Source organism: Stegodyphus dumicola, chromosome 9 (assembly GCF_044657685.1).
Source record: "Stegodyphus dumicola isolate Sdum_Otavi_A_Nest chromosome 9, ASM4465768v1".
Taxonomy (NCBI): domain Eukaryota; kingdom Metazoa; phylum Arthropoda; class Arachnida; order Araneae; family Eresidae; genus Stegodyphus; species Stegodyphus dumicola.
The window spans coordinates 111648158-111665534 of NC_140776.1; the positions used below are offsets into that span (position 1 = coordinate 111648158).

Here is a 17377-nt window from a genome sequence, read left to right on the forward strand (position 1 = left end):
TACTCAATTCTGGAGGAGGGGGCAAGTGTTCATTTTCCCGTTTCCTGCAGATTCCTACAGTCTAGCATTTTCAAACCTAAAACATGATAACCCTAAGTAACATATCACCATCATTGGTACGCATTAGAGCAAACAGATCACTAGAATTTGCATATCTTTTATGTCTATTTGCTTCAATATTAAATCAAAGTTTGTAATAGTTAATGTGAAAGGCTTGAAATAAAGCAGTATGCATGATTGTTTAGAGCTCATATTAGCAATATCATTATTGTTTAGAGCCTGTTCTCTGGAAGTAATTTACAGACTTGCTGGGAATTTTATTAAAAATGATATACTTTTCTGTAGTTGCTGCATAAAAAGTAAAAGCCGTGTGTTGGCCATCCCTGGTGTAGGACGGTAAGGATAAAAATTGCCTTTCTCTCAACATGTTGCAATGCAGTGAATATAACTGAGCTTTAACTTCAAATATCTTGAGTTATACTTTGTGCAGCAAATGAATGACATATGTGTTATCCCTGTTTCATTCTTACTTTTAAGCAATTCTACTGCAGAACGTAGCTTGAGAGTTATACACCAGAAATATGAAATACTTGTCAGCTGGACTAACACGACAGATTTACATCAGTGGACAGGGCCGTCCCTAGGCCATTGGCTGCCTGTGTATTTTCCTAAGAATACAGTGCCCAAATTTTAAAAAAAAATTCTTAATGATTAGTTGAATTTTTATTTCATACTCACTAAGTACTTATATGTGACAAATTGTATAAAAAGTATTTACATGTGACAAGTACAATGAATTAAAAATATTTAGTCGTGGTATCGCGAGTGTTCAGCTGTTGCATAATTTTACAGCTGCACCGCGCTAGGAACGGCCCCGACAGTGGAAGATAACCATATTCAAATCATGACAAAATTACTTTGGCAACAACACAATCAACTGGCTATTAAATTGCTGGTGAAGGTTACTTATCAAGTTCCTATAATTCATTCAGGACTTCTAAACTTAGACGTGCCAAAACCCTATGCTAAACTGTCAGCAAAGGGGAAGAAAAGTAAATAAATAAATAAAATGACTGTTACAATCATTAATAATTTAAAAATTAAATAGTTAATTAATACCAAATTAATTCATTATTATTTAATTAATATTAATAAGTATCAATTATTTTTAATTAATGATTGTTATTTAATTAATAAATTATTAAAGTAATTAAAATTAAGTAAAATGTAAAGAGATAAATTAAAATTTAATAAGCGATTTGTAATACAGTTTAACTGCAAAAAATTAAATGTTTGAGATCAAATTTTTGTTCAGTTGCATAAAAGAAGTGCCGGAGCCTTCTTATTTAGGGCTCCGGCTATATTTATGATTTATTCCAAAAACTAAGAAGTACCGGAGCCAGGCTCTGGTGCAATTTAAGCTCTGTCTCTATTAACTTTTTAATAAACTTACACATTTAGTCATTATGAATATCTTAAACTTCCATTAAGTTATAAGGTTATTCTTGGTCTAATAATGGAATTTTAGTCTTATAACCCTAATATAATTATCCCTTGAGATATTATGACAAAGCTTTATGAAAGATTTTAAAACAACCTTTTTATTTAAACTGAACTTTTAACAAAACAGAGCATGGCCTGAACTTAGAGCATAACCACGACTAGTGGCGATGCAAATAAATGCGAACAATCAAATAAATGAAAAATGTTGATCAGTAGTCTAAGACTACATAGTTAATTATTAAGCTAGCCACTAATTTACTGGCGCATCAGATTAAAGTATCGGTGGCATGAGAACACAAAGCTGATACTTTTAATTATACTAGAGCTGGAAGAATTTGACCATCCAACACAGATGCCAGAAACACTCTCTAAAGATCCAAAATCCTCAATTTAAATAATGGAGGTAGAAATAAGAGGAGAGGTCTTAACTGGTTTTCCTCGTGTACTGCCCTGAAGCAGTAGTGCACCTCTCGTGGAAACCAAACTATTCAGTGACTATCCATTAAGATCAATAGGTTTTAACATAATCGGCGGTAAACATTTTGTAATTACATCGTAAATATACATATAAATATATATATTTTCTTTTTCCGTAATACTTCAAAGTCATAAGTATGTAAAAAGAAAATATTTTAAAACAATGTATTATTCTGAGCGGAATTAAATGCTATACTTTCCCAGAAAAGTTTAATTTGAATGAAATATTTTCACATGTTCTTGTTAATTACATTACAAAGAAATTTTAAGTTAATTTGATTTTATTTGGTTAATGATTACAAAAATTAAGATCAAAGTTTATTATAATACTAAAATCAAAATTATGCATTATTTCTTTCCTATTTACAGAGCTTCTTCCTGAAATACCTTCTCAAATGCAGAATGATTTTTTAGCTTCTGAGGCATCCTTTAAAAATCAGAGCTACTTTATAATTAATGCTCAGTTCAGTTAATTTCAAATTAGAGCAGCTGTTATTTCCATAGTAAAATACGTTAAATATTGCTACTGATTTCCATGTACTTAACTTTCTATGAGTATTTTTGAAATGGATTAAAAAAGTTTATTTTTAATATTGTTTAAAACTTGTAACTGATTTATTACAAAATGTAAGGAAAGAATTCTTTTGATACTTACAGTCAAAAGTCTTTAATCTGGACGTCCATAATCCGGACCTCAAAGCTACAAACTTTCTGCGCATGCGTCAACACAGAAATTATGGTTTCATATTTTTAATTGTATAATTTCTGCATGCCATCTTACCAGATTTAAATTTATGATCTATAATCTGGAAAAACCCCTAATCCGGAATCACTGAAGTCCCGACGAGTCCGGATTAAAGACTTTTAACTGTATTATATTTTTTTATATCCTTAATTTCAACAATGCATATTCTAAAAATTATTTTTTACTAATTCCTTAAGTACACATCTGTCTACCTCACTTTTATGTACTTTGTGTGTTTCTGGACAAGTCCTGCTCATCTGGATATGTGCTCTGCACTTTAATGGTCAATAGCCAGGCATTTGATAGATAAAATTAAGTACACATCTTGTAGACTGTGCTTTACAGCACTTTTTAACAGATTGCTTTCCAGTATGAATAATTCTTGCTGAAATAGCAAATAAAAAATTCCTGCTAAAAATTTTCAATTTATGTTTACAATTAAATGTTAAGGTTTATTATATATTTAAATAATATTTATAATCATTATAAATTTAGATATATTTAATAACTAGATTTCTTCACAATAACGTTAACAGGGGTTTATGAAAGAATAAATCCTTCATTTCCAAATACATCTATAATAATTTAATAAATATTTATGTATTTTATGCTTTTTACAAGGATAATGTATACTCATATATTTAATATTTTTTGAAATGTGCAAATCTTAAATTTCTGTGTATTTACTATATTTTTCAAGTCAAGTAATTAACAGTAATGTACCATATATCAGAATTTTTTACATATGAAATATGTATAAATTGAATGAAAATTAGATGTATTATTTTTTAATATGCACTCAAATGTCAATTTTGCCTTGAAATTCCTCCATGAAGGCATATTTTCCTTTAGGCATATAGCTCTTGCATTCCTTACCTTATTTAAAAAGATTAACCTGACCTATGTGCCTAATTACAAAGTATTTAAACATCCATAATTTTATATTTACACTCAGCCATCAAGTTTCAAACTTTTGACTCAAAACATGTGTTTGGATACATTCATTATGAAATTCAAATTTTTTAGTAAACATATTTTCACGTAGCATTCAATACCTTCCTTGGCGATTATGCCCAGTTTAATAATTCTCTGATAATATAATAAATAACAACTTTCCATTTCACATTTAAACATTAATCTCATTGTCATCGGATCACAATCTTGATTTCCTTACTCTGCATAATATTGCTTCATTTTTTAAAACAGTTAAAACAACTAATTGATCTGAATTCACAAGTGCATATACAAGTAATTAAAAATATATAAATTATACAAATTTTCACACTTAATACTATTTAGATGTAAGGAAACTGAGGTTTAAAGAGTGTTATATTTTTCCGAAATTTTGACATTTTAAATGTATCTTAAGGTATTTTTCATTTTTTACGCATAACATGAACATTTTGCTAAAATCTATATTTTTGTTATCCAGTAGCTTAGAATTTCCTAAAACAAATTTATAATCAAAATCACTGTTGCAAGTTATTGAAAAATAACCAACACATAATTTTTACATAAATGCCACAAAACTGTACAAAGTACTATCATTCATCCAACAATTGAATGTTTCTTTTATGTAGAAGTGTCCCCCGTTTTCGATTTGTGTTGAACTGTCATGTGTGGAAAAAACACTATCAAAGAGCTCTGGATGTAAAAACAAAAAATACTGCCTCTGGAGACAGTAAGTGAAAATACATGCAAGATCGAAGTACTGTAGGCAGTTCAGGTAGAATGTTATAGCTAACATTCAACCTGAAATGGTCTTTACTAATATCTCAACTATGAAGTAGCAATAAAAATGTTGCAAATTTACTAACTGTAGTCTACTACAGTCAAAAGTCGTTAATCCGGACTCGTCGGGACTTCGGCGATTCCGGATTATCGATTTTTCCGGATTATAGATCATCAGTTTAAATCTCGTAAGATGGCATGCAGAAATTCTAAAATTAAAAATATGAAACCGTAATTTATGAAATAAAGAACAATTATGATCTAAAGGGTATCAAAATTTGCAAAAAGAAAAGCTTAATATTTATTTGTTTACTTTATTAAACATTTCTTTCAATGTAAGTTGTTTTAAGTTTTGCTTCGTTTCATGTGATAATACTTTCTCTTTAATTCTATTAAACAGACATAATTTCTTGTTCAGTTACAAAGTTCCGCTGTTCAAGTCCTATAATTGCTGTGTCAAGAACACCGACTAATTTGTCAATCGAAATTTTTTCGTTTTCAACAACCTCTGTTACTTTTCTTCGCTATCGGAAGCGAATTATAATGATGAGGAACTTGTTTTAAATCATATCAAAGACGGAGCATATCGAGATGAAATACTACATTTGGTAAGGAATTATAAGCCAAATAAAAACATCTGCGCAAGATAAGGATAGTGCTGACAAATCAACTTCCAATTCATTACGCGCGGCGTTCCCCCCGCCGAGCAGCGTGAAATTGATAAACAGATTTCGGATTTCAAAACATACTTTCGCTTTAAATCCTTTACATGTTAACAAATATATATCGGAAATTCTATTTTGATATAATCGAAAGTTTAAGCTTACTTTTATAAAATTGCTCTTACAGTCTGCAAAAAATAATAAGCCGGATCCAATTCGAAAATTAAGGAACAACGCAATCATCAACATTAACTGAAATAGATAATTTTAGCTTATACGTCCATTATACATAAAACGCGCACGCGAAAACGTATTCTGCACTTGCGCACACTCATATGCGCAGTCGTAAAAGGTCTTACGCGCACACGTAAACGCCTATGCGCATGTGTCAACGCGGCGCATGCGCAGAAAGTTTTTAGTTTTGAGGTCCGGATTATAGATCATTCCGAATTATGGGTGTCCGAATTAACGACTTTTGACTGTACTATACTGTTATGTTACATAATCCTTAGCCATTGAAAGGCTCCTCAATGATAAAATCACAAATATCTGAATTATTAAGTAAACTGCAGCTATGGCTCTTACAGTTATTTTAAAATTAGATACTTCTATTTAAGCTTCATGTCTATTAATTTCATTTTAAAATCCAGGTTGATGTATGTTTTTTAAGACAAAACACAGAGCATCAATGATAATTCTGAGCACCTTGTTCTCCAGCTGTTACACAGACAGTCGATTCATTGGCAGCAACCATCCAGTAAGATGATGTACATAAAAACACGTTATTCATGGATTGATAAACCTCTTTATTTTAGTACTGAGTAGTGAATCATGTTTAGTTACAGAAAGAATTCTTATACTTTCTTTGTCAACCTTGTCCTTGACATATAATATACCTCTTTTAAAATGATAAATTATCACAAATAATACTTAGGTATTTATTAGCTTGACATTGTAAATATATTGAGAATAACATGATGAATATGAATGTCTAAAGTATTTATTTTTTCCAAAAAGTAACAGTTTTCTCAAAGAAATTGACTTTAATTTTCTTGTTTTCACACTATTGTAATAACAATTTGATGCATTTGTCTCACATGCACGACTTAATGATATAATTAAAATCTCTTGTACAGATGATGAAATGGCAATAGTTTAATTCATAGTTGAAATGCCAGTTGTAACACCAACTTATCACATAGCTGATGCAACAGAATGTGCTCATATGTGTCGTAAATAAGCTTTTTAATACACTTTAACGCATAAGCTTAGTATAAGCAATAAAGAAATTTCAGGAACAAATAATAGACACTCTCTATCATGGTCCTGTGATTACCTGCTAAGAAATAAACTAGCATAACGTATATTTCCTCATTATTTGCACATGTTTTAGCAATAATTTACAGAAGATAGGCATGCTTAATTAACAACAATCATAGGTAATATTTCATTATTATTTAATGTATATAATTAATTTAATGTTTAATGTATAAAAAGAAATAAACTTTTTTAATGAAAAGTGCACTACTTAATAACTTTCATTAGCAAAAATTTTATTTTTTTATCTCCAAGCGTAAATTAATTTTTTTAACAAACACCGATTTATTAATTGAACTGTATTTCACTGTAGATCAAATACAGATGTAATAATACAATTTCATCCATTCTCAACACATGACGCAAATTTCAAAACCACAGAGTACTTCACGTAAATAAACAAAATTTCACGAAGTGCACGGCAGCATATGCGCAAATTGAGATGCGCACAGGAGGATCAGATCACGATCCCAAACAAGGAGGTTAGAATAGGTTAGGTCTATTCTAACCTCCTTGATCCCAAAAGTTGCCTTCTCTCCGTAGACGCTAGTATTCCATCCAACCTATTTTGAGAATAAATCGGTCCAAATCAAGCATGCGTGTTTGTGCTCATGATCGCAACTAAGCCGGTCAAACTATAGCAAAGACAGCAGAAGGATTTGGGCCATAGCTTCATCCCAAGATAAGTTGAATGCAAAATAATAAATAAATTTATTTAACATAGTTGTATAAAAAGATTTTCCTGCTAATAGATAATAATGTAATTTTCTATAAAAAAATGGGTGTCATAATTTTTTTATGCAGTTTGAAATAAAACTTTCAAGTCACCTTTTTTTTTTTTTTTTTTTTTTTTTTTTCATATTTAGCATATCTATAAAGTTTTAGCTAATTATTTAAATAAGCAAAAAGAATTACAATTTCTTAAATAGTCCGAAAAATGCACTTAAAAGTAATTTCCTTAATTCATATACTTCCTGTGGTAGTACGCATCATTTTGTAGTCCTAAAAATAAGTTCAGTATCACGGTACGGTATTTAAGTTATGAGCAGACGCTGAGCCACAAGAAATTAAGTAAAATGATTAACTATGAGAGGGACAACTTCAGAGATACTTTTGTTTTTTATTTATTGCTCCCAACTTCAGAACATGCCAGGTTAAGGCAAAAGGCGGGAAGAAGTACGACGTCTCGCAGAACAAAGATGAAGATGTCTCGTGAAAGCATTCTGAGGAAAGGATGCTCGTTCTTCAAAAACTGGGAAAAAGCCTGACATACACACAGAAGAAGGAAGATAGGGGAACGGGGCAAATATACAGTCGAGGGGTGAAAGGTCCTCTTTCCGGTGTTGCTCCGCGATAACATCCGGCAAGAACAGCCATAGCGAACTTCCTAATTCTATCAAGAATTCTTTTCTTCACATCTTTGAAGAACAGAATTCTGATTTCTACTATTCGAATTCATTATGATTTTAGGTTGCCTTTACATATCTTAAACAAAGGATCGCGTACAGTATCATAAAAAAATTCTTAGAGGATAAAATGAATGATTAAGTATGTTTAGCTACATTTAAAAAAAAAAAAAAAAAAAAAAAAAAAAAGATGTGTTTAGGTTTGTTGTCAAGTTTAAGTTAAAAAGGGGGAGGGAAAAAAATATTTTACAGTAGTGTGAGAAATTATCGGAAACTTTAATGGCATTTGATTATAAAAGATAGATTGGTACTTTTCCGTTTTGCTGGCGCAAGCGATGAAGTCGCCAATAATGGTACAACCGATGCCAAACGGAATATTCTCGCTGGTAACCTTTTACGCCTCATTTTCAAAACAAGTCGCCGCTTTGTCTTATCAGATTGATTGTTTCTTTCAATACTAGCATATAATTACATAGAATTTTTATCAGATACTAGTTTAGTTTTATGTCTAAGGCCATTTTCGGTAATTAAGTCAATCAGGATGCAATCACAGCGCTTACCCGAAGCCGAAAATATAGAAAAGGTAAAGTCAAGGGTTAAATTCATCAATTCTAATGAGAATGCATTAACGAAGTAAAGCACTGCAGTTTTACATAATTTCTGTGTAAGCTATTCGTACGAATTAAAATATTTCTTGCATTTAAATTTGTTTTCCAAATTAAGATTTAACTTGAAATTAATGTAGATAATTACTGAGAGCATTAGATTTTTGTAGAGTAGTTTACGTGAGATGAGATCGTTTGGGTTCACGTGATATGAACCAGCGAATCAGGATGTTGAACCATGAAAGCATAGTAAATTCTTAAATTAATGTCTTTTTACAAATTTATTGTCTTTATTTATTGGCTTTTTATAAAATTTTAAGCGATATTAAAATGTTTATGCCTTCAAAAAAAGAATTCTTAGAACTAACATTTTTTAAATATTTTTTATGTGTATACCGTATGTTGTCGCCAATAAAGTCTGCTTGGCGAGATTTGCGCCGGCGAAACGGAAAAGTACCGTAGTGGTAAGTATTTTAATTTTTAATATTTGGCAACATTAATGTTTTTCTTGATTGCAAAAAGATTGAATTAATGTATCTGTCATTATTAGAAAATTAAAGGTTTAAAGGATGTACTTGCTGTGATAAATGTTCTTTAATAATTTCTTATGCATTAATTTTAATGCTTCTTTTTACTTCCTTGTATGAAGTAAAAAGGAAGTATTGTAATCGCGAAAAGTTTCAGGCAGCATATTTCAACGAAAATATCCATTTTGACCACTATCGAATGCAATTTAACTATGTTTTTGCATGACATCTGTACACAAGGACAGAATAAAAGACTCTTTTCCTCCAAAAAAATAATAAAAGTGCTTTAAAATTAATTCTGAAGAGAATTTTTCATGGCTTCTGTGCGAACGTATGTACGTACGTACATATCTCACATAACTCAAAACGAACAGCCTCAGAACATTGAAATTTTGTATATAGGACTGCTATAACATGTAGATGTGCACCTCGTATTTTGGCTGCATTCAGCCGCACCAAATGTATATAAATTTATTTATACATATATCCACTCTGTTACTCGGTTCAGTGATCTCAAATTCTTTACTCTTATATGTTTGTAAATTGTACATTTTTTACTTTAAAAATGATTGAATTATGCTGTTCTTATCTTTCGGTTAAGGTTTTTATGCCTTTTGTAAATCTGAAAGCAATATTTATACAACTATCAGCAATTTAAAAGCTGTTTAAATGTGGTTAAGTTTTAAATAACATGGCAAACATATTTGTTTACATTTGAAACAGCAGAATAGTAGATTTGTTGCCAATCTAAAGAGACTAAGCTTCGCAACAACAAAAATAACGCATTCATTTATTATTGCGAATTAAATCATGCTTAATCCTTTCGGAATTTTTCGATGAAATAAGTGTTTAATATTTACTTCGTAATTTTTATAATTTGTCGTTGTATAGTGTAAAGATGAATTTCCTTTTTTATGTTATTTCATTGTTTGATATGAAATGTAGTTTACTGAGATTATATATTTTTTTGTTGGCTGCTCCTGTGAGTTTTTAAGTTAATATAGCTTGATGTGTATATGGACAAAGTCAAGGGAGTGCGCAATGCCTTGTTTGTGCAATTCTCTTAATTTTTTTTAGTGAAAATAGGTCGATGTGTACAAGGATAAAGGGAGTGCGCAATCCAAGTTTGTGCAATTCTCCGATGCTTTTTTAAGTGAAAATAGATCGATATATATACATGGATACAGAGTTTGCGCAATTCTTTGTCTTGTTATTTTGGATTTTTGGTGCAAAAATCACTGCTACATAAAGCCATAAAATCACCACTACTCAGTGATATAACAGCTCTAATGGGCCAAGGCCTGCAGTGCCCGAAAATCTGCTTTCTTGACCGTGGGCCCCGGGGTGTGTAAGCATATGCCCCAAACAAGTGGTGAGCTTATCGCACGACCCGCAGTATTTAGTCCCCAAGCAAACTTGGTACTCAATTTATTGACCCAAGTGATGGAAATCAAGGGATGAAAGGCTGAGTCTACCTGGCCTAGCCCGGGAATCGAACCCCGGACTTGTAATTTTGTATATAGAACTGCTGTAGCATCGCTAGAGCACCTCCCGTTTTTTTTTTTTTCTTTTTCAATCGGCAATACTAAACATGTATATACAGGGTGTATCAGTACAGGACACAGTACAAAAGGAAGGATACAGTTTTATTATAAAACATGTTTTATTATGTTTAGTACAGTAGAAACCTACAAATAAGAACAAAAACAAACAACGCTACACAATGCTAAAATCACCACTACACAAGCCAAAATAACAAGAATTGCACAAACTCGGTATCCATGTACTGCCAAAAATTGCCAATTTTCACCAAGGGGTATCCATAAATATATTTGTACCGCATATTCAATTAAATGGGGATTATTTTACAAAACTGCATTGGTGAAAATTTGTGAAATAAAAAATTAAAGCTAAATTTCTAGAGCTCTGGAAATACATAATGACTAGATTTTCTATAGAATGGTATTTTTCATACATTTCTGGTAACATATATGCAGTGGTACCTAGGTATAGGTCCACTTTGAAATATGTCCATACTTAGGACCTGAGCGGTAAAGTCCCTGAACACTGGTAGTTCGAATCCTGTAAATGGGTTGGCTGCATGGGTACCCGCATGGTTTTCCCCATGTGTAACGTATTAATACAAGCAATTTTCTCTTAGAAAGTCCTCCACAAAGACATCCCTCCCTATTGTGTAGTGCCTTAGGGCAGCATACGTAAATAATAAAAATAAATAACTTGGAATACTTCCTCTTTGGAAGTGAAAATTGTCGTCTGGAATACAACTCGAGTTTGATAAGTCATGGCTGGGTACACTAAACTTATTTCCTCATTTGAGATACTGCTACGACTGCCCATGAGTATCCACGCACTCATTTCTACTATTCAATAAATAACCCGGACTATAACAAGGAATTTTCAAATGATTTCGTGTTTTATGTATAATTTTTTTTTTTTTTTTTTTTTTTTTTTTTTTGGTAAATATATTTACAATGAGTTTTAGGAAAGTTAATGAGAAGAGTCAAGCGACAAAGAAAATGCTTTGGATCGCCACAGTGGTGAAAATAATAAAGAATGCATGCATATCCAGGACTTGACAACTGCATGCGATATGCCAAGTACAATGGTATCTACAAACTGTGACAAACAAAGATGCTATTTAATTGGCTAATGTAGCAAAAAAGGAGGTGAAATCGATAACCAAAGATTGGAGACGTTACAGCATGTTGAAAAACTGCTTTTGATCTGGATAGCAGGAAAACATTTATGCACATTATCATGTACAGAACTTCTTTTATGTACAGTATATATTTCACCCACTGCATTTGTACTTGTGTATTAAACCGTGTTATAACAACAGGATCCTTTTTCTAAGAATGCATTGATCATTTCTGCTTTATTTCTCACTGGAAAAGTTTGTTTGGAATATGTCTAAGGATGTGGAATGGATTAATGACATCTACCAATGTACCACTGTATTTGAAAACCTCTGAATATACAGATAAGGAATTTTTATTTATAAACTTTTTCCAATTGTGGAGATTGATTTTTTTAACATTTATTTTAAAATAAGAAGTTTGGGTTGATCTGATCTTTACAATATGGTAACTGGTACTTTGGCGACATTTTGGAGGCGATAAAGGTTACTACCTGGGACTTTGGTAATAATGTGAGCAGTACTCAGTTCCGATTACGCATTATTTTGTGTGAGGGAAATGAGAGATCATGGGATATGTCATGTGATATTAATGGACGAATTACGGTTCTTGAATCGGAAAAGGGGGGAAATCGGGAAAAAATCTGGAAATTTTGTATTTGGTTTATTCTGTGTTGTGTGAATTCTGTGTTCGTGAATTTTTGGATCCCATGGCCGTAACTAAAGAAAAGTTTATCGGACACGTAATCAAGATTCTGAAGAAGATTAGGTAAGTTAGTATTTTTAATTATTTGAGGATGTTATTTTTATGCATTGTTCTAAATGTAAGGTGGAAAGGAATTTTGTATTATTGGGAAAATTGTTATTAGCAATGATTTAGTTTAAAGTAATTAGGATTGTAAGGTTATTTGTATTAATTTAATGTATGTGCTCATTTATATTTTAAGTAGTGTTTTTGAATTTAATTATATTTTAATGAAATGATAGTTATTTTGTGAATTTTATGTTTGTAGGAATTTGGTATACGTTTAAGTTGAAATAAACGTGCATGGAAATAATTTAAATATTTGATATTAAGTATTTGTAATGCTTGCGGTATGAATTCGTTGGTGACGTGTATAATGTAATAGATGATTTAGAGGTAAAAGTTTTTGGATATTTTATTTATTTTATATGTGGAAATGTTCATATTTGTAAAGGGTAAATACTTTTTCGCAATCAGGTAATTTCATATATGTGCTTTTTACCGGGTTTAAAGATTGAGAAAATTGTTACGTATTTTCGTGAAATTTTTCTAATTTATGAGAAAAAAGCAGTGTACATGGATATAGTGAAGAGTGTGCGCAATGCCATTTTTGTGCAATTCTGGGATGTTTTTTTAAGTAAAAATAAGTCGCCGTGTACATGGTTTATGTGTATGTGTTATTTTGAAAAACGCGTAAGGAGTATGGTATTGTGCACTTTTTCCCAATTTTGCAGTGAATATTTGTCATGATTAAGCAGTTTTGTTAGATAAAATTTCTAGCATAAGTGTAATTCGGCTAGTAGATTGTTGGAAGAAGTGTTCAGTACATAAAAAGAAAAGAAACATGTCTTTACTTCGTGAAGACAAAATGGCGGCGGGAAAAAAAAATAGAGGGTTGCTGTAGGAGAGTTGGTCACCAAAAAAACGCCAAGTTACCATAATGTAAAGATCAACCGAAGTTTGTTTATCATTTTATTCTAACATAATTTAATTTCGTAACACTTGAATAAAATGACAATGCTGTTATACAATGACAATGGAGTTAAAAAATACAAAGGAGTGGAACACTACGAAAAAGAAGTCAGTAATTATATAAATCTTTTTAATATAATGCCACATACATACATTTCTTCATAACCAATTCAAGTACACATGCTTGTTCACTAACTTCATAAATGTCTACAAAAATTTCTCTAAATATTAGCAATTTCAAACAAATTTATAATCCAATTGTATGCACTTGATTTTTCTTATCATGCATTAGACCTTAATTTCAAAAATTGTTTAAGAAGGTAGATTTTTTTTAAATGGCATTATGCAAACAATATTTTTGCCATTATCTGAAGCTTAGAAATATGGCCATATTTAGGAGGGTGCTGATGGTGATGTAGCTACCTTCCACCAAAACTGCCGTTCCAGTTGATAAATAAAAATTAAGTTAAAAAACACTGGTTTTAAATGAAAGTCACAGCCCCTTTCCACCTGAAATTAAATCCAAGCTACAGCATTGCATAGGAACTTAATGATTTATAACAACCACATTCTAAATGTTAACTATTTAAATCTGAATGAAAAGAAATTTGGTTAAATGTTAGAATCATGATTTATTTATCAGACTACAACATGATTATTTCAAATAAGGTATCTCATACTTGAGACCATTTCACTAAATTTAAACATCATAAGCAACAAACTTGTGTTATAAATAAAACTGAAAATAAAGAAATAATTTTATTTTAAAATTATGAATGTTATTTAGGTACTCTTCTGTTATCGGATGCGGATTCACAAATGTATGTGTGGATGCATACGTGGATGTACGTATGTGCATATCTATATATATATATATATGCGGGTGTATATGCGAACACATATATATGTGTGAACAATATATGCATGGCATGCAGACATGAGCACATACATCTATACATACATGCATACATTTCTGAATTTAGTCCTAATAACAGACGTGTACCGCTACTTATTATCAGTTTACACAATTTTTCTAAACAGCATACTGATATTCCATAAAAGTGCTTTTTTAACATATTTGGCAAATAAATTGTGTCTATCTTTTTTACTAACGCACAATGTACATTTTTCATAGGGTTTTCTTATATTTATTTATTTATTTACTTATATATATATACATATATATTTTAAAATTTGATAATAAGTGGTTTCTTATTATTGAAATCCAATTTGTTTTCACTTTTTGGATGCTTTATTTAGTTTTGTTTTTCACTGCATTCTTTTACAGAGGGTGTTCACACATCTTTGTAACGAATTTTCCTTTTTTTATGTTATTTCATTGTTTGATTTAAAATGTAGTTTATTCAGATTATATATATTTTTTGTTGGCTGCTCCTTTGACTTTTTAAGTGAATATAGTTTGATGTGTACATGGACAAAGTCAAGGGAGTGCGCAAAGCCTAGTTTGTGAAATTCTCTGATTTTTTTAAGTGAAAATATGTCGATGTGTACATGGATATTGAGTTTGTGCAAGTCTTTCTCTTGTTATTTTGGCAATTTTTGCCCAAAAAATCGCCGCTACGCAAGCCAAAATAACAAGTCAAAGAATTGCACAAACTCGTTATCCATGTACTGCCAAAAATCGCCAAGTTTCGCCAAAGAGTACCCTAAAATATACTTTTACCACTCTGTTCCCAAAATTGACAAATTTAACACTTTAACTTGCATTACATAAATTTCCTAGGTCACCAAAGACTTCAGTGAACTTTACAAGGAAGTTCCTTGGGCAGTTCTATATTTCATCTTATAAACATAAGAACATGAACCATGTACTTTAATTACTATATTAAATGTTACTTGCAAAGGCTATTTAATTATTAAAAAATATACAGCAGTCTGACATTAAGAAATCAGTAATATAAAAGTGAATTAAGAAGCAAGATCCCAGCAAATGTTAACCCCCCCCCCAAAAAAAATGTATAATGTGCACAAACAGAAGATGGCAACTTATTTTCATTATGAATATTGATGGATATGTTGCTTCAAGTATAAAGTTTGATGCATAGCTGGTAAATGTGGGAGTTTTTACATAGAATTCTAAGAAATTATTCTAAGCATATTATGATTGGCTTTTGTTTATGATAATTTTTTTTCTTTTTTACTCAGATTCTAAAAGGTCAAAACGAAATTTAAGAAAATTATACAAAAATTATGCTAATTTATGCAGTATCTCATTCTAAAAGAAATCTGATACAATTTAGGATTTATGACAAATAAATTTCAAAACAATATTCATGAATGAATTTTGAAATTGCTGCTTCAACTTTGTCAATTAAAAAATAATAATTATAATGATGATAAATTGTGAAAACAGACTAAAAATATTTTTAATAATACCAAAATTCACAATTTTTGGTTAAAATAAACGATTTATTACTACAACCACAATATTTTTGGGTGGTAATTCGCAATATTAACAATTCGTAATTCACAATATTAAGAGCTGTACTAAAAATACATAATCTATTGGATACAATACTTCCAAACCTGATTAACCATAAACTAATTATGCACATTAAACCAATTGTCTTTATTATTATAATTAATAATCAAATAAGAAATGGGAAGTAAGTTATGAGTACTAAATGCTATATCGGACTCCTAATAAATAATAGCTCACTATGATTTACCAAACTGAACTAACATTTTTCGACAAAATTCAAATCAAATGCTCCGAATTCTATTTCGGTGATTAAAATACATTTCCAATATATATTTGCACATATTTCAATTCTGAGTAACTTGAAGGGACAATACACGAAATGCAACAGCCATTAATTCTCTATGACTAGAAATGTGCGTTCGCTAAACGTCAATCTCAATGCAGGCAATAACAGCAAATTAAAATTTATATTTAATTTTGACCTACCTTGATTGTGATTTACATTTGTATCCACAATAAGAGTTCTCCCTCTAACACAGGCACAGAAAAAATTTGAACAATTCTTTTAACACAAAGTTTAAACTATAAACAAAATCAACTGTTAATCAAAACACTCTCCACCTAGAATAAACCACGCCAAGTGACAACAATTCAAAACTAAAGATGCTACGTTTTCGATACAAATTACAGCACTACCTGTCAGCTTTGCACGGAAATATTAATTGAAAAGTATGGATTGAAGAGAGGAAAAAAAGAGTATACTTAGAAACTTTCTTACACATTTATTTAATCATTTTAGGTACTTTCTATTTAATATATTTAATCTTTCGAAAGTAGGCTAAGATGATATATTTGTGGATGGAAGAAGAGTTCAAACCTTGTGAATGCCTACGACCCCCCAGGAACTTGAGAGTAAAAAGTATTCCTTTTAACATAAGGCCGAGCAATTTTTCAAAACTTCAATTATTTCTTCGTGAAATATCAGAAGGGTAATAGCTAGTTACAAATTTACCAATTCTTGAATTAGAACTCAACCAATAATTCAAAATTTTAATTACATACAGAATCTGCCGCTTATTAAACTTTTTGATTAATAAACTCAACCGCCTATTACGTTTAAATTTCCAGGAACCAAAACATACTGTTACGGATTTTGTATTTAATTTGCTGTTTTTAGTAGCATTATAATTAAAATTGTTTCACTTCTCAGTGCAATGCAGCGCCTGACGAGTTTTAAGAGAAAACTAAAGCTACGCCGAAAATGTAAAAATACAGGAGCACACGCATTTAACATTTAATAAATAGATATCTTCTAATTGTACTCTTTTGCTTTCTAGAAACCTCGGGAAAATACCAGAATGTTCTCGTGCATGATTAAAAAGCTTATAAAAGCTGGAGCAAAACATCTCAGTTGAGTTGTTTTTTTAGCTGTTTATTTAGTTCTTGTTGTTGATTGTAGCGGATTCCCGGTGAGATAGGATTAGCTTTCTTTGCGTTTGAATTGTGCAGGCCCACGCCGACAATAGGTGCAATGTGTTGCGGCGCACGACGGCGCTCTGTCTAAAAGGCGCCGCCCAATCATTAAAAC

At 30.9% G+C, this 17377-nt stretch overlaps 1 protein-coding gene across 1 annotated transcript in view; it reads right to left on the reverse strand.

The window, feature by feature from the left end:
- LOC118193303 (signal-induced proliferation-associated 1-like protein 2) overlaps nucleotides 1-16428 on the reverse strand; it is a 251828-nt gene extending 235400 nt beyond the window's left edge. Inside the window, exon 1 of the mRNA XM_085823912.1 lies at nucleotides 16276-16428. The gene's annotated coding sequence lies outside the window, so the exon portion shown is untranslated. The remainder of the gene's footprint in view (nucleotides 1-16275) is intronic.
- Nucleotides 16429-17377: the final 949 nt, after the last annotated feature.